Source organism: Diadema setosum, chromosome 4 (assembly GCF_964275005.1).
Source record: "Diadema setosum chromosome 4, eeDiaSeto1, whole genome shotgun sequence".
Lineage (NCBI taxonomy): Eukaryota > Metazoa > Echinodermata > Echinoidea > Diadematoida > Diadematidae > Diadema > Diadema setosum.
In genome coordinates, this window is record NC_092688.1 from 22,386,274 (window position 1) to 22,408,825 (window position 22,552).

Here is a 22,552-nt window from a genome sequence, read left to right on the forward strand (position 1 = left end):
GAGCCCAGCCCCGCTTCAGTGTAAACGCGCAAAAGGCCAAATGCGAGGCCAAAATTGGCCTCGCATTTGGCCTCGCTCTGTAGGTGGTCTCGGCCGCGGCCGAGCCGAGGCCGAGCCCGGCCTCTTCTTGGTGTAAACGCAAACTGGGCCAAATGCGCGGCCAATTTTAGTCTGGCTTCCAGACCCTCTGCCCGTACTATTTCGTCATTCACGATATTAATCCCCTCAACGTGGAAAACTAGTATACACCTGTAGTTTAAGGTGGTTTTGTCCTGCAAAGGATTTTTCCTTCGGCAAAGGCCTTTGCCCGAACGGCGACTTCGTCGCCACGGAATCCAGTTGGCAAAGGGTCTGAAAACCAGGCTATACCAAATTGCATTTGTTTACAAGCAGAGCACCACTACGACAAAATATTGAAAAGTTTGAGTTAAAAGCGCGGCCGAGCCCAGCAGTGTAAACGGACAAAATTGCGAGGCTCGGCCGCGCAAATGAGGCAGGGCTCAATGCCCACTCAACAAACGTGGCCGAGTGAACGTGAACATGTATTGCATTGCTAGACGGAAATGCGGCCTTGTAACGACTGATGTCGCTATGCCACTTCTGGCAACTTGGGAAAAATACATCCCGTAGACATAACACAGTCTATAGATAATCGGCTGGTTTTGATACCTTGCCTTTAATCACAATTTTTAGTGTGATGACGTCATCAAAGTACAAAACAATGACACGGACTTGAAAGACAATTGTTCAAAGTACAACACATCCGTTGTCGTCATTACATACTATGATTGGTTTGACAAACTCAGCCTGCAAAATTTTGCAGCCGTCGAAGCAATGTGGTCTCTAACACAAAACAAAGGGATATTGTGTGTGTGTGTGTGTGTGTGTGTGTGTGTGTATACAATTTGTAGGTGCGTTTATATACGAACGTGATTTCTACATGGACGAATGTGTAATACACCATTGAAGAAAAAAAAGTAAAAGAACAAAGTATTCTGTTTCGTGCTCTTATGGGGTTCAAACCCGCACGTGTGCTACCTCACGTCTCTGAGACGTCGCCTTTAACCTCTCCGCCATACATCTCGACGAGAAAATATGAGGAACGTGAGCTTTTGTACACTGTTACATGTGAAAGATGAATCAGGAATCGTTTCGTCAACATTCCATTCTCATTTTCAGTTTTAAGCTACAAAATTGTCAACCTGATGAGGAGATTTCACAAAGTACAACGAAAAGTAGAAATTACGCGGTGCGTAATATAAGTCCCCGCCAGAAGTAGCATTTTGTAGCAAAATGTACAATATAGGTCAGAAATCAAGGTCAAAGGTCAACAAAGTCAAAGGTCAAAATTCTGTGTATAAGATGTGAAGCCCTCACCTACTATGTAGTGCCATCACATAAAGCAAACGGAATCGAAATCGGGTTAGAAATGGCAAAGGAGTAGCATTTTGTAGGCAATGTACAATATAAGTCAAAAATCAAGGTCAAAGGTCAAAGAAGTCAAAGGTCAAAATTCTGTGCAGAAGCTTTGAAGCCCTCACCTAGTGCCATCACATTAAGCAAACGGAATCGAAATCGGGTTAGAAATGGCGAAGGAGTAGCATTTTGTAGCAAAATATACAATACAGGTCAGAAATCAAGGTCAAAGAAGTCCAAGGTCAAAATTCTGTGTAGAAGTTCTGAAGCCCTCACCTAGTGCCATCACATAAAGCAAACGGAATCGAAATCGGGTTATACATGGCGAAAGAGTAGCATTTTGTAGCCAATGTACAATATAGGTCAAAAATCAAGGTCAAAGGTCAAAGAAGTCAAAGGTCAAAATTCTGTGTAGAAGTTTTGAAGCCCTCACCTAGTGTCATCACATAAAGCAAACAGAATTGAAATTGGGTTAGAAATGGCGAAGGAGTAGCATTTTGTAGCAAAATGTACAATATAGGTCAAAGGTCAAGGTCAAAGGTCACAACTGAAATTCTGTGTAGAAGTTTCAAAGCTCCCATGTAGTGCTATCATATAAAGCAAACAGAATCAAAATTGGCTCATAAATGACAGAGAAGTAGCAAATTGAACATTTTGATCACACACGGATGCACACACAGACGGACGGACAGACAGACGGACGCACAGACACACACACGTACGGAGCCCGATTCATAGTCCCCTGCTCGAACTCGTTCGGCGGGGACAAAAATGCATAATTACTGCAGCTTATTGTCTGAGCTACAATATACTAAAGTTTCAGAGAAAATGGAGCAAAGTCAGCTGAGATAAAGGTGCTTAAACGTTGTCAAGTCAATGCATGGTTTATAACAAAATCACCTCCCATAGACATAACACGTAAACTTGTCTGATTTCGAGTCTTTACCTTTAATCAAAACTTAAAGTATGATGACGTCATCAAATTTCAAAACCATGACATGGACTTGAAAGGCAAATGTTAAAAGTACAACATATCTGAATTTGGGATAATACTGAGCTTAAACAATAGAGATATGAGCAAATGAATGTCAGAAACAGTACCTCAAAAAATTTAATTCAACTTTTTTGATTTTAGATGACGATATGATGACGTTATCGAGTTTACCTGGCAATATTGATACTTGAAATGTTACTATGTTGTATTTACAATTCATATGCTTTTGAGCTATGGCAAAATAGACATGTTTTTTCACTATATTTGCAGAAAGACGTGTGCGCGGATTTTTCACTTTGACGCCAGTGCATTCCTTTGTTATAGGTCAAAACTGATCAGACATCAATGGATATTGTTACTTCATGTATCAGGAATCCAAATGAGTCGAAAAAATGCATTTTCATGTTGCTTACATGCTGTGCATGCGAAAATGCGCGGACGGACGCGTACGCGCGAAAATGTTTGAAATGCTTAAAATTGTCTAAAACTTCGAGATTTCCCATTGGGAAGTCGTTTTGAGCCTTTTAAAATTTTGAGGAATGCGTAATGATGACCTGGGTAATTAGCATCAAAAAGTAAGATCAAGCGTGACGTGAACTTTATGTCCAACGTAAATGATACAGAAATGACATTTAGTTATGAAGTTATGTTCGATCATGTGACCTGGCCCAAAAATCACAAAATGGTGCCTAGATGACGTCAGAGATATGTTCTTGTCATGAAAAGCTTATTGTGGCTAGATATTGTCATGAGATATGTTGACTGAAAATTTCATGTTATTCCGCTATGTCATTGTTGAGATATTCACAACACAAAATTGTCCAGAAAGAAGAATTAAAAAAAAAATAAAGAGAGATTTTGACAATCACAATAGGTGATACGCTGATAGCGTATCACCTAATTAAATGCAATTTAACCCTCAATTAAATGCAGGATGACAAATCAAAGCAATGGTATCAATCTGTAGTTTGAAATTATCAACTGCTGTCAGGTGTCCAACAATAGAACACAAGCATTTGATGATGGGTGTATACTGTATACGCCATATATTTTGCGAGTCTAAATTTTCGCGAATCAGGAATTCCCGACGATTTTGCGAGTGGATAAATTCGCGATCGTGGAGTCTTGTACTGAATGGAGAAATGTACAATGTACACGCGTACGTCACATCCACATCGGGACCACAGTCAATATTTTCGCGTGTCTTTAATTTCGCAAATAGCACCTGACTCGCGAAAATAAAAACCTCGCGAAATATTCGGCATATACAGTACTTGGCATCCCCACAAGACACTCTGAATGCCACATTGTCACTAATTCTTTGGTACATGGAATTCACTTCAATAAACAGGAAAACAATCTGTTCTGTTTAAAATATATCATAGCCACTTTTATTCAAGGCCACAAGGGCACAGACACATTCAAAATATTTTCCACTGCTCAATGCAGTTTATTCCCGTTTTCTTTTCTTTTGCCTTCTAAAACCTAGGGCTTGAAACATGTTCTGACAAAGTGTGTGTGTGTGTGTGTGTGTGTGTATAGTGTGGGGGTGGGACAACCAACAAAATGACATTACACAGCAGTGCCGTGCCATTTCCTGAATCGAGAAATCATTATTTAGGATAGTCAAGAAACTCGGTAGCAGTTATCTACTCTAAGTAGAGACTTACAGTTCATGTTATACAGCAACGAGGCACACACAGATTAGAGCATACAGCTGTACCACACGATTGCATGCAAAGATACTATTCAATGCAGAGTCTTACTTCACATATTTATAGCCTGAAAGGGCTTTCACACATTATATCCCTCACGAATTGCTTCTTGTCCTCTGATTGGTCAAGAGCACTGAAAACGACAAAACATATTTCTACCACGGATACAAATTCGCGTCTCTCTATTCTTCGTAGGGAAATAGTAAAAAAAAACAACTATATCACGCTGGTGAAATTCGTGCCTTTTTTTACGACCCGTAAGGTTTCACATGTAAATGAATGGGTATCGCGGCACCTTCGCTTTGCGAGAAATTTTCATGTACAAATGAATGAGTATTGAACACTGTAGACAACACACTCAATATGAGAAAATAACAGAGACTCAGAGAGACTCTTATAGAGCCCTCATTCTACCTAAAAGATGCCCATGACGTTGTTACGTTACAACAGAGTCTAGGTGTTATAGTAGATCTATTGTACAATGTAGGGCAACAACAATAAGCAAACACAGGCTCTATATTCTAGAGATTTTTACGTAGACCACCTGGTACCATAGATATTGTCCTCATTCAGATTTTGATGTTCTTTTTGAAAGCATCAATTGACGATGCGTATCGTATACCCCCTGTATAGAGATATTGAAAGGTCGTTCCGAAGTTTTGGGGCCATTTATTCGAAAGTACGAACCCCTAAATACGGTATGCTTGATTCGAGGTACAGAAGTATAGGCCTATCCCGGTGTAGTACTGTCTGTAATTTTGGGGAGTTCATGCTCCGCCGCCCGTGATCGGTCGACCAGTCTCAGTGGTTGGAAAGGTTACAGCTCGTTATTCCGAAGGTTCGTCATTCCGAAGGCTCTTTAGTCCAAAGATTCGTTATTCGGAAGGTTCAATGTTCCCAATTTCATTTTCAGATTAACGAATCTTCAGAATAATGAACCTTCGGAATAACGCCACAAATGTTCAGATTAACGAACCCTTTTTCATTTTCGGATTAACAAACATATCTAGGTATAGGGAATTTGTGTGTTTCGGATTAACGACCCTTCGGAATAACGAACCTTCGGAATAGCAAACCTTCGGAATAACGAACAGCACCCGGTTGGAAATGCAGTCACAGCAGTTCAACCTAAATTTGATCTCGTAGTTCATAAACTCGAGAGATCCACCAAAAAGGTGTCGACAATAATGTAGATAGATCTAGGCCTGTATAACTATTTCTAGTGTAGATCTAGCTAAGCCTACATTGTACTTCTACCTGTTTACCCGGTGTTCCCGTAATCGGATCCTATACAAATCACACAAATTTCCGATGGCACTCGATGCTAATTCTTATTTTTACTAATTGCTAGCCATTGTCAGTGCCTAATCTAACGTCAGACTGGCCGTTACTGAATTTAGACCAGTGAAGGGGACTACCCAAATTTACAATGTACATGTACACTGTATACTTGCATTTTTAACAGCAAATGATAGTCCATATTCATGTATAGGCAGTTAGAAAACGCTGGAAAGACAATAGAAAACATAACAACAGCTGCAGCTCACAGCGTTGATCAGCGCAACTCGTGCTTGATCCGAGCACATCAACATATTTGACAGACTGGATGGGCGTATTGCATGCATGAAGCGCATGCCAAGTTTGCAGTTTGTGCATCAAAGGTGGTGAGTAGCAAAGGTGTCATTCACAGAGTTGATGATTGGATTACTGAGGAAGAGCTTCAAGAATTATTGAAAGACCAAGGAGTCATTCAAGTGAAGCGATTCAAAAAAAGGATTGAAGGAGTACTACATATTGTAGGCCCCACCCCTTCGGTGCCACTGTTCTTTGACTCGCAACAAAATAAAATGCCTACATCTGTCACATTCCTGTATCAGACAAGAGTTCACGAATACATACAACATGTAGCTTCCCTCACACGATGTTTCCAATGCCAACAATTTGAACAAGTAAAAAGCCAGTGTAGAGGGAAAATAAGATGTAGAGGTGTGGTAATAACCACCACTTTGATGAATGTCAAACAAAGGACAACCCAAAGGGCTTTAGATGCAAAGAAAACCACTCAGCAGCATAACAAGGCTGCATCTACTACAAAGAAGCAAGAGATACAGACGCTCAAACTCGAGAACAAGGTGTCAAACTCGAGAACAAGGTGTTGTATGCTCAAGCCGCAAAACAGTATACAGGTAGGTCGCAACAGTCCACTGAAATGAATCAACAGTGTGTCAAATCCAAGCCTCAAAACAAATAGAGACGTCACAACAGGCTAGTGAAATAAACCAGCAGAATTTATCCCAAGAGAATGAGAAAAAGAGGGCATTCCAAGGTACAAACACTACACAATCAAATAGAGAACTTTGAAAGTCCCCCTCTGAAACAGAGAATAGGGAGTTTTTGCTACACGACGGGAGACCGAGAATACGCGAAAGCAATCAGCTGTGACAGCCCCTGTACTCGGACTCCTGTCCCCATATCTAATACCTAGTTCACACCGACGCTGAATTGATGACGAATTAAATCGGCAAGCAAAGCGGCGGCAAAGCGTAACAAAGCTTAATTAAAGCGTAAAGACCGTAATAGAGCGTAAGAAGGCTTTGAGCAATTTGGGACATTCGGCAAGAGCGCCAAAAAATTTTAAACTGTTTAAAAATTTGAGGCGATCTGTCACGAATTGCGTAAAGCGGGGAGAGTGTATTAAAGCTTATCAAAGCGTCACAAAGCTTATCAAAGTTTTGCTCAAAGCGCAGGAACACCCTGTATAAAACATAATAAAATAGAAAGGCAATAGAATAGAAATAAATAAATAGAAAAACTCTGTGGAAAACTTAGTATTCTGAGTTTTTCACAAAGTTTTTTTCTATTTATTTTTTAATCATATTTCATTTTTTAATTTTATAATGTTTTATATTTTATTTCCTTTGTTTTATTTTCTTTGTTACAATAAGGGCTATTTATCTCACATATAAAATTTATTTTCTTACTAATTTTTTTCATTAGTAAGAAAATCAATTTGTAATAATAATTGGTAATAATCAATTTAACTAAAAATTGCATAGAGACCAAAGAAAACACACGTAAACAAATGCAATCATTGACAGCCGAATCACGGACCATATCGCAGATCAGATTATATGTTTGATGGTTGCTATCGGCAAGCGTAATTACGCTCTTTTCAGAGCGATTTGCGCTCTCCGTGATTGGCTGCTGGTAAACTGTAGCTGTTCGTAACGTTACGAACAACTTACGAGCGACTGGTGATCAGTTCTGGGCCCCATTTCATAAAAAGCTGATATGATAACAACTTTTGCTGGAATGACAATTGTCATGGTAATGACTAGAATGCAGCTTCCTGATTGGCTGTTGCTATGGGAAGTTGCCATTCCAGCAAGAGTTGACATCCTAACACCTTTTATGAAACGGGGCCCTGATGTGCTATACTTATAAGAATTTCCATAATTCAGCACAAGAACTGATCACCAGTCGCTCGTAAGTTGTTCGTAACTTTACGAACAGCTTTATGAAACAGTGAAGGAGTGAAGCAATACGGACGCTTACAGACCTGATTTTAAGGACGGATTTCGGTGGGTTTTTGACGTACAAAAAAAATACCCATAGACAGGATCTACCGATTATTGAATGATTATCATAGATCACGGGGATTCCTTATATTTTAGTTTTTCCACAATTAATAAAGATATTCATGAAGGAAACGTACACCCATCGCTGAAAAATAACAACGTCTGCGAAGGAGTAGACGTGCAGCCGCTGTCGCGAGCGGCTGCATGTAGTTAGCAAAGAAGAAGTAGAACACTCTAGTTTCTACAGTGTACAGTACTGACAGTAGAGAGGAGTAGGCCTTGTAACGTTACTACACAGACACAGTCCCGTCGTTCAACACCGGTCCTTGGTACACAAGTGAAGCTGTCGCACGGCGTCTGGGTCGGGCTAACATTGCACTGCCCAGTGCCGTATATAAAGAGAGTCTGGCCAACTCGGTTTTTGGCTTATGTGTTTTGAAGCCTGTGATTGGTCAAAAGCTGGTCCCGTGATCTACAGGCGCCATGTCGTTACTGAAGTGCACTCATACGCAGTGCCCATTGTTAACTACCCCTTATTTGGCTTGGTTATTTTGTTACGTCCGAGCGTAAACGCTAACCCTGTAACGCGTAATACGCGCGGTAACGACATGGCGTCCAAATTAGCAGTTGGCCAGACTCTCTTTATAATTTATACGGCACTGGCACTGCCTTGTTGGCATTAGGGAGCTTTAGATTTTAGACGCGCGGACGTTCAAAGGAAAAAAACATGTTCTGAGCGTGCGCAGTAGCGCGCGTAAAGTCAATCTATTTTTAGCTTGCGTCGCATGAGTTTTTCACTACGCGTACTGGGCTATTTTCACGTCCGCACAGTTTGCGACGTAGAGAGCCTAACTTCATGCGCTGATCATATGGGGGCGCGATTTTATTTTTTATACGTTGCGCCCCAGGGTAATCTAAAGCTACTTTTCCACTAGCTACACGCAGCCGCTGTAGAGACAGCAGCTGCACCTCTATTCCTTCGCAGACGTTGTCATTTTTCAGTGTGGTTGTGCGACTCCTTCATGAATATCTTTATTAATCGTGGAAAACTAAAATACAAGGAATTATCGTAATCTATGATAATCATTCAATAATCGGTTTGCGATTTTTTGTTTAATTACGTCAAAAACTCACCGAAATCTGTGGCTGAAATCAGGCTGCGTGTAATTACTTTTCCACATGACGCAGGGAGAGGAGAACGTCCAGCGCAAGCGTCGGCTCAAACGTCTGCGCGTCAAAATCTAAAGCTCCCTATTGCGTGAACAGAACAGCAGCCAGCGCCAGCAGGATCAAAAGGAATGAGGGTAGGAGTGCCGAGTGTAAGGGAACATAATCTGATAATGTGTAGACCAAACGGTTGTAACACTACGCCGAGAGAGGGCGAAAAGAGGATCGAAAGATGGCGACTGTCCTCGAAGGACCTACAACGTGTATGTTGACGATTCGGTACTGAAGATCGAATTAAAGTGTTCAAAGGCAAACCCTGTCTGGTTCTAGTGTCATTCCCTGTTGTGCAAAATTGTCCCCTTTCAGTGGCGTAGTTGGCAGGATAGGTCCTTCGAGGACATTCACTACTAACGTACTATTCAGGCCTAGGCCTACTACAGTGTGTATGAGGCCTGTTGTTAGTGTAAGTTAACTGTAACTCGACTCACTAATGATTGTATGCCCCAGTTCTTCTGTAAAGTCCGTAAATATTCTAGACGTACTGAAACCGTTTGTTATGGAAAGTTAAAGTTACCTTATTATGATGATTTACACGACACAACCACCACTGTTCGTCGAAAACCAGTAACGTTACAGCTACAGTTGATCTCCATGTAAGAATAGAAATGATGTTATGGCCCCTGTGTGTGTGTACGTATGGCTAACAAATCGGTAAGAGGGCGCTCTTTACTTTCTTTTCTCAGTGCCGTATATACGGCACTGACTCTATTCATTGAACATAGCGCACAGCGTTTTTAAGTTGTGGCCAATTTAGCTTTTTATCAAAAGTCTTTACTAAATACTTCTATATTGAGTAATAAAGATTATATTACAAGTGCATATTTTTTTGTATGTTTTTATTTTTTTTATTGATTTCATGAAAGAAAACATATTCATTAAAAAAAAAAATAATGACTAGAATTGAACGGTAATCAGAGGCAGCGCTGATCATGCAGCAGCAGATGAAGAGGGAGAATTCAAACTTTGAACCCATCCGGCCCATTACACTGGCTTGTTATCAAACGTAAAATAAGTACAATTGTATCGTACGCGGTACCAGTACCACAGGCGAGTGCATGCTAGCGATCGCAAGCGAGCGATCATAGACGGGATCTTCTTTCCGTCATCTGAGCATTGAATGGTAAGTAGGCCCTAATTGAACTAAATTTGTTCAATTTTTAACTTTCGGAATGACAAGGATAGTGTGAAAAGTAATTCATAAATCATACTCATTTACTTTCTAGATCTACTGCGCCGCTTCGGGGAGCTGGGAGTTGACCTTAACCATTGTTAACTGAGTCTGAGATCAGTCTTTTTGAATCCTATTTCGAACTTTAGTTAGTAGACTAAATTTAATGTTAAATTTAATAAGATTCTAACGTTAGAATCTTATTAAATTTAACATTAAACTCCGCTGAACAGAACGATTTTTCTGTCTTAAAGAGACCTTTTACAAGACGACAGTGCAGTGCAGTGGCTAGTCGTAACGTCGTAGTCCCGTAGGTGGAAATCTGTGTTTGCTATAACCGTTAGAGTAAAGTCCCGGTTGCGTCCCGGTTTGCGGCCGCATGGGCCGCATAATCACCATCACATCATCACATCTGATAGTCAAACAGAAGTAGAGGACTGGTCCTGTAGTATTCCGGTCTCAACGTAATAAAATTATCTGATTATCTTCAACTCTGTTGCTTTATGTGCATTGAGGAGCAGAGGTTTTGAATTTCTCCCCACTCTAACGTTAGAATCTAAATGTCTATCCAATATAGAGTTTTCTAGATTTTAAATCTTTGAATTTTAATCGAGGAAGCTTCAACAACAGTAGCCAAGGCAATCTGTTCCAGTCGGCTACTACTCTCTGGCTAAAAAATGTACTTCGCACTTCTAATCTTGAGCGTTTGGTGAAGAGTTTGAATTTATGACCTCTTGTTCATGAGTGAATGATGGCTGGTTCAAAGAACATGTCACCAGAAATCCCCAACTTAGCTTACTGAGCAACTTGTAAACAGTATAGTAATCATATCCCCTCTTCGTCTCCTGTAGTACAACATATAATGAGTGCAGGTTGAGTTTTTCTAGGCGTTGTTCATATGACAAACATTTGAGTTCAGGAATCATGCGAGTAGCTCTTCTCTGCACTCTTTCAACTTTGTCAGAGTCTATTTTATATCTCAAATGCCATAAAATGTTGCCATACTCCAAATGAGGTTGAACCAGTGATACAAACAAAATATGAAGTAGGGTGCCTATTTCTGTTGTCATTTGTGAGAAGGTCCTGTGTATATAATCCCGAGTGTTTGATTTGCCTTCTGGACAGCTGCTGAGACATGTTGATGAAAATTTAGTTCTTCATCTATTATAACGCCAACAAGGTCCTTTTCCTGCTTGGTTGCTTCCAACTCTACATCATTCATTCTGTAGTTTTCCCTTGGGTTATTTTTTCCAATATGAAGAATCATTCATTTACTAATGTTGAAATCAAGTTGCCATCTATCTTTTTCTCCATTCATCAGCATGATTTAGGTCAGTTTTTTTTTTTTTTAGGTTTTTCCACTCTGAAACGCAAACTTGCAAATTCCTTTAACCCAGGTTATAATACTTATCTAACCCTCTACTCTCCCGCCCCAGCTCACCACCCTGGGCTGGGGCTACCAGCGGCAGGAGATGGCTGGGCTCGCGCCCGGTCTGTAAGACGCGAGGGGATTTGGTTAGTGCACTCGGACTTATCGACACACCTGCCACATCATCAACAATATTAATTAAATTTATTTAAAGACAAAAATTAAACAAAAGTTACATCAAATTCATAAATTTACTTTGGTATTTATTTAAGGGGAAATCTCCTCTTGTTAAATCACTTTAAACCCACAGTTGCTTGGCGATTCAACATTTTGATACAATATAACCAAGCATGCGCATAATTCAATCTCGGTTATTTTACTTACATGGCTTCGGGTGCAAGTGCAAAAAGGGGGGGGGGGTTAATAGGGAGAGGGAAATTGTCCGCGGAATACTGCAGTTGTTATGGAAGCCCTTCCTTCTCTCAGTCCTAGTCGCCGACGTTACCCGGAGCTCCGTCGGTGGCTGCCTTCGTCGCTTCGGCCCGAATCGCGTCCGTCGCACCGGCGGCTGGTCTCCGGCTGCGCCTCACTTCCTTCTGGGTCTCCTCAAAACATTAGTGGGCCTCAGGGGTGGGGTTTGTGCACAATTCACAATCTTTTTTTTCTCTTGTTACACGGCAACTCTTCGGACAGTGGCACGGACAGCGTTCCCCACGTCAGAAGTAAAGTTCGGCCCACGGCTCTCTCTCCATTAACAACGTTCAACGTTCACCAACGTTCAAAAAAATTGATGCCAACGGGCTACATCTTCACTAAGATTTAATCTATCTGGCAAAGTTCTCTCCACATTGTGACCAGAAATCTCTCTCGAAGTGTGTACCAAATTCTCCTGAAATCTCTCTATAAAATCTCTCGATGAATATCTCTCTATGAAAAATCTCTCGATGAAGAATCTCTCGAGATGTGCAAGAAAGTCTCATGTAGCCTCTCTCCTGAAATCTGCCTTCTCCCTACAATACATGCCCTTTTAAACTAACCCTTAAATCCCTCCTACAATTCCATTATCCAATCATTTTAATTAATTTCCCACACCTGAATTATTGACAACCCTCTTTCGACCAATCCGCTTACCTGTCCCCGACTTGACCCTCTCCTCTCACCTGCGTAACCTACCTGCGTCTCGAACCCAACCTGACACTCTCCCTTCCTCCTTATATTTATAAAACAAAACCCAGCTTCGCTACGAGCCCTTTAACTTACTCCTCCAGCAAGGATTCCCGATTGAACTCACACTACCACAATATTCTCGTTAAACACCTCAACTCCTTGTCAAACATATACTCCTAACATCCTGCCGGTCCTATCTATTTCTTTGTCCTTTAAAAATCACCTGATGTCTATCAAATGTCCTTCTTCTTTATTCCCTTTGTCTGATTCCCTACACTGTCCTACCATGCCCTAAACCCGCTGTCTGAACCTTATTCCTTTCCTTTTATTCCCTTTATTCTTTCACCCTGTGCTTTGCCCTATCTACTTCATGACCCCCTAATTTCTTATTATTCCCTTTATAATGCCCATCCTATTCGGGAGCCCCCCATTTTTCAGCTCGTTACATCTTCCCCCCTGTTCACAGAATGATGTCCTCATCATTCCGCATCAGCCCGGTTTATTTTCCCTACCCTTTAACCAAGAATACTTGGGGTGAACCAACACTATCATATCGCCAGCCACTGTCCGCGAAAATATTTACAACATATGCATAACATCAAACCCTAATCACATTACCACATAAATTTCAAACAACACAATGACTGCTTAAATTGAATACTCATGACGTTATACACTATACAACCGGAGGCACAGCGTTCTGACAACGGAACCTCCCATAAAGAGGCAACCACATGATAAACCAAGCGTTTTCCGAATTTCTTACCGCTACGACTATTTACATGCACTTGTTAATGCTCGTGAATACAATCAAATAAGCACATATCATTCGTAATATCACTCACAAAATCAAATAACGTCGACTGAAAATGATGACCTGGTGGGCTAAATTCTACCATCCTTCCTACATAATAACATCACATTGATTTGCCGAAGCACATCTCATTAATCGTTGCTTCATTACAAAAAAAAAAAAATACTATCCTCCTTCACTACACCGTCAACTCGATGACCAATCGATTATGTGATGTGGAACATCAGTGACCGCCCCTAAGGCACATATCCATTAACAAATTAACAATATTCCCTATGCGAACGTAAGGGCAGCAAAACTGGTAGGCTAAAATTGGCCAATTTCCTATTCAGAATTGCCACATTGACTTGTCAGCACAAATCTCCTTAGTCCTTGCAAAGGTACAAAAAAATATATATCCCTGATTCCAACTCCGTCAGCTTGATGACCAAATCGATTAAAAGAGATAGCACATCAACCGACCACTCCGTAGCACAAAACAGGACATTATACAAACATTACATTATAAAACACAAAACATAAAGCAGCAGAGCCAGCAGGCTGAATTTTGGCCATTCGCCTATCCTGGACTTACTGTATTGACTTATGAAAATCACAAATCTGCTTATTCTCTAGGGCGTCCCCTCTGTGGAGACTCCGCATCTTCCTCCAATTGGAGCATAACAAAACGTAAACACTCTGTAATATAGCGCTTTGCAACTCTTCTCACATTATCATTACAAAGTAACACTAAAACCAATACAACAATACTTTCTGTTACAGATAAGAAAGCAAAAATACACTTCACTAACAAAACTATACACAAAACATGAACAATAGTGGACCTACTTAAGGTCTCCACAACTGGCTGTACAATACCTCTCTGTACTTGGGAATACGCCAACCTCTCGGGAGCGCGGGAGCACCTTTGTGATCTCCTCAAAGGAGGATCTTCCTCTAGCGAGGCGGCTTCTAGCTCATCCCGAGGGGCAGGTACGTCCCCTGGGGCTTCGACTTGTTCCTCAACTTCTTCGCCACACGGGTTGGTATCTATTACCTCTTCAGATTCAATACATTCTTCCCTATCGTTACTATCTCCTTCCCTAGCCTCTGCTGTTGCATTATCCATGGATGGGTCCAATTCCCTAACATTATCCTGCGACTCATTGTCAATTATTCGATTAATTTCACCGGTGACATTCGGCTCTACACGCCAAGCGACGGCCTCGCCCAGCCCTACATCCTGGGGTTCATCATCCACTACTTCAATTTCACTTGGGGGAGGGGAGCTGACATTTGGTTTTCGCTTGGGGCCGACGACCCGAGTCACCTTAGGAATAAAATTACAAGGCATTAATAAATTTCTATGGAGGATTTGCATCCTCTTTCCCCCCGTTTCTGATCTTACTTGATACACCGGTACATGTATATCTACGTTGGGCTGCCCCATTACAACATAAACATCCCTACCCCACCTATCGGCTATCTTCTGTTTTCCCTTTAACCCTACATTACGCACTAATACCCTATCCCCAACTTCAAGTTTATTCTCCCTAGTGTTAGCGTCGTACCTTTTCTTATTCTTATCTTGGGCTAACTGATCGGTTTCCGCCGCGAGTTTGTAGGCGTGTCCCAGCCTTTCTCGGAGGCACGCCACGTACTCATCTGAGGAGATAAACTCCTCTCCTTCCCTAGCTCCTAACAAAGCATCTACCGGTAGTCGTGGATGGCGTCCAAACATTAAAAAAAATGGGCAATGTCCAGTGGACCCGTGCTTAGTAGAATTATATGCATGGACGAGAGTTGACACGTGCGCTTTCCAATTCCGTTTCTGCTCTTCAGGCAAAGTGCCGAGCATTCCCAACAGCGTTCTGTTCATGCACTCGCAGGCGCCATTACCCTGGGGGTGGTAGGGGGTTGTCCTAGTTTTCTTTACTCCGACCAAATTACATAATTCATTTATTGTCTGGGATTCAAAATTTCGACCTTGGTCAGAATGTAACCGCTCGGGGAAACCGTAAGGGAGAAAGAAATGCTCATACAATGCCTTTGCTGTAGTGATAGCTGTTTGGTTCTTAGTCGGGACGGCTACGGCATACCTTGTGAAATGATCGGTGATTACCAAAATATTTCCGCAGCCGCCCTGACCCTCTTCTACCGTGAGAAAATCTATACAAACTAATTCCATCGGGCATGTGGTTCTAATGTTCACCAAAGGGGCTGTGTTTTGCGCTGCCGGCGCGCCCTTCCTACGCACGCACTGCTCACATGTTCCTACAAAGTGCTTCACATCCTGTCCCATGTGGATCCAATAAAATCTACTTCTGACTAAATTGAGTGTTTTCTCAACACCGAAATGACCATGCTTGGTATGTAATAGTTCGAAAACAAACTCCCGTCGACTTGCAGGCAACACTAGCTGATATTGGGTCCTTCCATCTACCAGTCTTCTCCTACAGAGTACTCCCTCCCGTAATTCTAATTTATCCCATTCTCTCAATAAACATTGTACCTCTGGACTTTCCCGCTTTATTTCTCTCCTTGGGGGTAAGTTATCACTCGATTTCAAATTAATTACCCGACTTATGTGGGGGTCGGTCTGTTGTTCCTCGCACCAATCGAGGGGGCCACCTAAGGGGTCAGCGTCATTCGTATCTGGGGAGGGGGGTGGGACGTGTACCTGTCCGTCATGTCCTACTACTTCTACTAAGGGGGTACCTGTTTCTCGGGCTTCTCCTAGCCCCTGGGCCACGGCGGTGATTACCGAGTGAACTACTGTGGGTGCTACATCACCATCTGTTTCCTTCCACTGGGACTCTGTCTGGGGGTGGGGGTTCCTCGACAAAATGTCAGCGTCGATGTTAGTCCTACCTGTCCTGTAAGTCAAGGTCAGCTGATAATTTGCCAAAGCGGCCAACCATCGGTGTCCGGTTGCGTCCAACTTCGCAGTGGTCAACACATCTATAGGTCAAGGGGTTGTTGTCGGTGTACACGTGGGTCTCATTACCATAGAGAAAATCGTGGAACTTCTCCGTAACGGCCCACTTAAGGGCTAAAAACTCTAGCTTATGGGCGGGGTAATTGCGCTCTCCCTTGTTAACTGCGCGGCTACCGTACGCAATAACGCGCTCTCTCCCTTGATCGTCCTTCTGATATAGCGCGGCACCTAGGCCTGTCCTACTCGCGTCTGTGTGCAAAATAAAAGGCTGGGAAAAAGTCCGGGTACTGTAACACTGGGGCAGAAGTTAATTTGGCCTTTAATATTTGAAACGCTTCCGCTTGCCGTGCTCCCCAGGTCCATGGTGGGGGTGGTTTCATGCTCTTCTTTCCCTTTCTCCCCCCTGTCCCCCCTAATAACTCGTACAATGGGCGCGCTACACGGGCAAAATTCGGCACGAACTTCCGGTAATAGCCAGCCAAACCTAAAAAAGCTCGCAGCTCGCGTTCATCTGTGGGGGTAGGCCATTGATCAATGGCGGCTGTTTTCCCAGGGTCCGTTGCTATGCCCTCCTCCGATATCACGTGGCCCAAATAGCTGACCTTTGACTGTAGTAAGTGACACTTGGAGGGCTTCAGCTTGAACCCATGGGTGGCCAACCGGTCAATGACCTTCCCCAAGCGCTCAGTGTGTTCTTCTAAGGTGCTGCCAAAAACTATGATGTCGTCTAAATATACGACGCAGCACGTGTGATTTAATTCACCTAGACACCTCTCCATAGCCCTTTGGAAGGTGGACGGGGAATTGCAGAGTCCGAAGGGCATCCGGTTACACTCCCAATGACCAAAAGGGGGTGGCAGAACGAAGGCAGTCTTGGATTTATCCTCCTCCGCTATTTCGATCTGCCAATATCCCGCCTTCAGGTCAAGGGAGCTAAACCACCGGGCACCCCCCATCATCTGCAGCACCTCGTCCACTCGCGGCAGGGCATAGGAGTCCCTAACTGTGCGTTGGTTAAGTTTCCTAAAATCTATGCAAAAGTGCATGGACCCGTCTCTCTTACGTACTAAGACTACTGGGCTTGCGTATGGGGAATAGGATTCGCGAATTACGCCTGCGTCCTGCATTTCTTGTAAATGTTTACGCACCTCCTCGTACTGACCGGGAGGAATTCGCCTATATCTCTCGTTTATGGGGGTGGGGTCTTCCAAAGGGATTTTGTGTTCCACGATTTTGCTATGGCCAATGTCAGTCTCTGAGGTGCTAAACGCACCACTATATTGCCCTACTAGCTGTTTGACGCGGTCGATAGCTGCCTTCGGGGCGCCAGACTCCGAAAAATCTAGCTGGGAGGCAACTACCTCTGCCTGGGATGGGGGAATCTCAATTACCTGTTCTTGTGACTGTACAGTAACGAGTTCTTCACACAAATATACCTCCCCCAATTTGGCGTGTCGGGGAATCCACAATGTGCCGTCTGTCGGATTTTGAACTACAACTGGGATACTCTGCTCCTTTTGCACCTCTTCACTAACTGTCACTAAGCCTGATTCGACAACTAACCCCGACGGGAGGTTGTGAAATTTTGGCTCAAACATCACGTCATACTGGACTGGGGATGGACGTAACTTAATCTTAGCGGACACGACAATGGCCTTTTGGGCCGGACGGGGACCGCTTTCCGGCTGGCATTTCGAGCTACACCTAATTTGCCCTTAGCGTTCGGGGAGTTTGGGCCGCTGACGGCCGCGTAGACTAGCTTCCAGGCGGCAGTCACGCCCTCCATAGTCCCAGACTCTTCGAGAAAACGGGGTCCTACGGTCTCTCTCCCTAACCTAACACATTCGCGTATTACATTGACACCTACACACATGGGGACGGTCTTGTTGTACGGGGTCTCGGGTACAATTAAAATCAAACTACTTACTGGGGTTCTCCCTGCCTGGGGGAGGGCCCCGTCAAATGAAATGTCTACTTCAATATAGCCAAAATAAGGGACGGCATTCCCATTTGCCGCCTCGACCCTTATCAAATTGCCTATCTCGTGTAATGGGAACCTCGATAGATAACGTCTGTAAAACCCCTCTGACAAAGTACTGACCTGTGAGCCCGTATCTAGTAGGCATCAACACGCCTTCCCCCCTATTCTTGCAATGCCCTCATTCGCCCCTCCTACTAATCTATCAACAACCGTGGCTTCTTTGCTGCTACTACGAGAAATCTGGCTACTTATTTCCTGACCCACGGCCTGCCCCACAGACGCGGGTCCTGTCCGTTTAACGGCTGCGCATGGGGCGGGGGCATGGGTGGCGGGGCATGCTGAGGGGGCGGTGGGCGAAAAGGGGCAGGGGGATGTGCAGCCATATAGGGTGGGCCGCGAGGTACCGGAGGGAGGGTACACTCCCTCGCAAAATGACCTACCATGCCGCAGCGGTAACATGCCCCTCCCTGCCTAGGCCTAGCTTGATTATTAATATGATTCATCCCTCCCTGTTCTAACTTTTGTAATCTATCCCTAATTTCTTCTAGCCCTGCTACTAGCTCCTTGGGGGCAGCGCTCGCTTGCGCGCTAGCCGGCTGGTGTTGCGCGCGAGGCCGCGACGGCCCACTACCTCGGAACTCGCGAGCCTCCGCCGCCTCTTGTTCCATCGCGCGCGCTATTTTTACCAACTCATCGAAGCTCGTCACGGCCTCATAGCGATGCCGGATGGCCTGTTTCACGATTTCGTCCATAAGCCCCCTCCAAAACACTATTCGCAGGGTCTCATCTTTGGAGGAGGAGGGGATCCCTCCCCTCTTTTCCGCGCGGTCTATCAACAGCTGGAGATGCGCGCTGTAGGCCGCGAGCGCCTCCCCCGGGAGTTGTCTAGTGCAATGCAACTGGTGTAGGAGCATCGCCCCACTCTCCAGGGTCCCATAGAAACCTTCCAGCTTTGAAACAATGCCGGAGACCGTCGTCTCCGGAGGCAGGTTAAGGACCATTTGCCCCCGCCTCCCCCCTCAACGACCGCCTGACCAACCTATTAAGGGCATCAGGGGGGCACGTTTCGTCCTGCTCGAGGCATTCCACCTTGTATTTCCATAATTCGAACGGAACTTCGCCCCCCTTCGGCTTTGGATCTCCGCTAAAAAAGGACAATTTGTAGGGGTTTTGCACCACAACGTGTGGTTTTTGTTCAGGGACCCTGGGTCCCGAAATATTTAAAGAAAGGCAGGTGCGGGGCATGCATACTATTTCAATTTTCCTCCCCAAAAGTGTTGTTTCGTTCAATTCTCTAGCCTTAGCCGCCTCCTCAGCTGTCTTGAAGCCACAGTAAGCTGTGCCAGTGGGCTCACCGGTAAGGGAGTCCCTCCCTAGTTTTATATATGTCAAAGGGCCCACACCCTCAAAAAACTTCCTCAATTCCTCGTCTTTCGTATATGGTTTTAAGTTTTTGACTAAAACCAAACAATCTCCTGCCAATGAAGCCATGATATTAGAATTAAGTCCTAATGTAACAACAAAGCAACAAAAAATCAATCCACAACCTCCAAATAATCTGAGTACAACTGCGACTCAAATTACACAAATATCAAAATTAACCACATGAACAAAAACATAATATGATAGGCCTACTATGATACCATTTATCCACTACTGCATAATCCCATCTGCTTATACCAAGCACCAACAACGCCTACTCACCCTAGGCGTACAACAAAACAACTTGATCCGTTGTCTTACATAATTGTGACCCGGACTCGAGCAAAATAGAGCACTGGGGCAGGTGATCGGCAGGAAGAGGTGTGCGGTGCGATGGCGCGGGTAATTTTCTTGAAAAGCTGCCAAAACGCATTTCATGACACACTGTGCGTATTCGCGAGTCGCCGGCTGGGTAAGTAAAGGGATACAAATTGGGATCCCCAGCAAGGTCAAGTAAAATGAAACAAAGTCATAATATTCCAAAGTGGCGCAATAGTGCAGCGCATCGCTAAGCGCTTCCACGCTGCGGCTTGGTCTAATGTAAAATCGCGTGACTAGATGTCGGAGGATACCCTGCGGTACCTGCAAATACCCGCAAAGATAAATGAAATCTTCAATCGGTATGTTTGTCTGGGATCGAGTCAAGGGCAGGCGCAGAGAATACCTATAGAAAACCCTAAAAGCGTCTCGGGGCCTGCGAATCTCTTCCGGTAGTATCAATAAGTGGATCAGCTTATTGCCCCACCCTCGGTCTCGGATAGAGGCGAAATACCCCGAATTTACAGCTAGCTTTCGGATATCCCCCCAGGGTATTGAAATTCCCCTGCTGCTCTCGTCCATGCAAAAAAAGATATCGACGAATTAATGCAAGGTTTGTGCCAAAAAAACTGGAACACGCACACAAATCACAAAATATAATGGACGGTATCCGCTAAAAACAATTTATACCACAAAATTAATGAATACTAAAACCCTATTACGTCATGTAAATCCACGCGACAACAAGCAGGACAATCAACAACACCAACAAAATCATAGCAGCCAACATCATTAGCCACCAATGTTTAACAAACTTCAGCATCCATGTTTAAAAGCATCAACCAATCTCACTGTATAAAAAAAATGCTTGATTACAACCCTACCTGCTGTGCCTCCTAAATATTTGCTTTAGCTATCCCAACTACTGTACAATACTCAATGATAATCAGCTTCTGTGTATAAGCTGAAATTGAACAATCACTTCAACATCGCAATTCTCAACAACAAACAAATTGCCAGCTACTATGAAACCAAGAGGAGATTTTTTTTTGTTCTAATGCATCACTTTGCATTATTTATAATCAATTAAAATTTATCCAAAAACATCGTGCTGATAAACGCTGCAAGAAGGGAGTGAGTTCTGTCTAACCCTCTACTCTCCCGCCCCAGCTCACCACCCTGGGCTGGGGCTACCAGCGGCAGGGGATGGCTGGGCTCGCGCCCGGTCTGTGAGACGCGAGGGGATTTGGTTAGTGCACTCGGACTTATCGACACACCTGCCACATCATCAACAATATTAATTAAATTTATTTAAAGACAAAAATTAAACAAAAGTTACATCAAATTCATAAATTTACTTTGGTATTTATTTAAGGGGAAAATCTCCTCTTGTTAAATCACTTTAAACCCACAGTTGCTTGGCGATTCAACATTTTGATACAATATAACCAAGCATGCGCATAATTCAATCTCGGTTATTTTACTTACATGGCTTCGGGTGCAAGTGCAAAAAGGGGGGGGGGGTTAATAGGGAGAGGGAAATTGTCCGCGGAATACTGCAGTTGTTATGGAAGCCCTTCCTTCTCTCAGTCCTAGTCGCCGACGTTACCCGGAGCTCCGTCGGTGGCTGCCTGCGTCGCTTCGGCCCGAATCGCGTCCGTCGCACCGGCGGCTGGTCTCCGGCTGCGCCTCACTTCCTTCTGGGTCTCCTCAAAACATTAGTGGGCCTCAGGGGTGGGGTTTGTGCACAATTCACAATCTTTTTTTTCTCTTGTTACATGGCAACTCTTCGGACAGTGGCACGGACAGCGTTCCCCACGTCAGAAGTAAAGTTCGGCCCACGGCTCTCTCTCCATTAACAACGTTCAACGTTCACCAACGTTCAAAAAAATTGATGCCAACGGGCTACATCTTCACTAAGATTTAATCTATCTGGCAAAGTTCTCTCCACATTGTGACCAGAAATCTCTCTCGAAGTGTGTACCAAATTCTCCTGAAATCTCTCTATAAAATCTCTCGATGAAAATCTCTCTATGAAAAATCTCTCGATGAAAAATCTCTCGAGATGTGCAAGAAAGTCTCATGTAGCCTCTCTCCTGAAATCTGCCTTCTCCCTACAATACATGCCCTTTTAAACTAACCCTTAAATCCCTCCTACAATTCCATTATCCAATCATTTTAAGTAATTTCCCACACCTGAATTATTGACAACCCTCTTTCGACCAATCCGCTTACCTGTCCCCGACTTGACCCTCTCCTCTCACCTGCGTAACCTACCTGCGTCTCGAACCCAACCTGACACTCTCCCTTCCTCCTTATATTTATAAAACAAAACCCAGCTTCGCTACGAGCCCTTTAACTTACTCCTCCAGCAGGATTCCCAATTGAACTCACACTACCACAATATTCTCGTTAAACACCTCAACTCCTTGTCAAACATATACTCCTAACATCCTGCCGGTCCTA